This window comes from Parus major, chromosome 13, assembly GCF_001522545.3.
Source record: "Parus major isolate Abel chromosome 13, Parus_major1.1, whole genome shotgun sequence".
In the NCBI taxonomy this organism is placed as follows: domain Eukaryota; kingdom Metazoa; phylum Chordata; class Aves; order Passeriformes; family Paridae; genus Parus; species Parus major.
Window position 1 is genome coordinate 1,875,134 of NC_031782.1, and position 770 is coordinate 1,875,903.

General features: G+C 31.0%; 1 protein-coding gene across 1 annotated transcript in view; it reads left to right on the plus strand.

The window, feature by feature from the left end:
* The window catches only part of UBTD2 (ubiquitin domain containing 2), a 35,753-nt gene that overhangs the window by 21,150 nt on the left and 13,833 nt on the right, over positions 1-770 (plus strand). The window lies entirely within an intron of this gene.

The window sequence follows — 770 nt, forward strand, 5'->3', positions numbered from 1 at the left end:
ATGATGTTTTTACCCCAAAAATCAGTGGATGGAATGGTTTAAAATATCTGTGTTTGGGTGTGGACGCGCTTCCGCTCGCAGTTTCCAAGTAAAATGGTGTTAATAGTAATTAACTATCATATTAATATTTTCTTAATGAATATAATTTAATTAATTAATATAATATTAATAAAGGGACCAAGAAAATCTGTTTTTTTGTGTAGTTGCTGCAGTTGGGATGGATGGATGGTCCATGGGAAGGCTCAGGTGGAGTCTGATCTGTACAGGCAGCACTTGGCACTTTCTGTCATCTCCTGGAGCACCTGGATGCTCCAGATTTCAAAACTTCTTTTCATCATTTTCATAACTTTTCATAACTTTTTTTCTCTTTGTAAGGAAGTAGATTATTTTTCCCTCCTGATTTTATGGGTTTCTTTAGCATTTGAACTGTTGGGGTTTTTAAAACTTTCTCTTTTGAAGAGTCTGAAAAATTTCTCAAAAAATTTGGGGCTGGCAATTTGCTGTTAAATCCTGTGGGAGATAAATTGCAAACTCTTATTTTGGGTATTTTCCACTTTGTTTTGTTATTTTGAATCCTTCTGGGTGTTTTTTTTTTTTTTTCCAAGCTCTATTTCCCTCTAAAATTAACTTAATCAACTCTAAAATTAATCTTTTCCCTATTTCCTAATAGAAATAAAGTGAGAGGGGGCTCATATAAAATTATTAAAAAATTATTATATTAAAAGTATAAAATTATAATAATAAAAAATCAGTGATACATTCATTTTTTT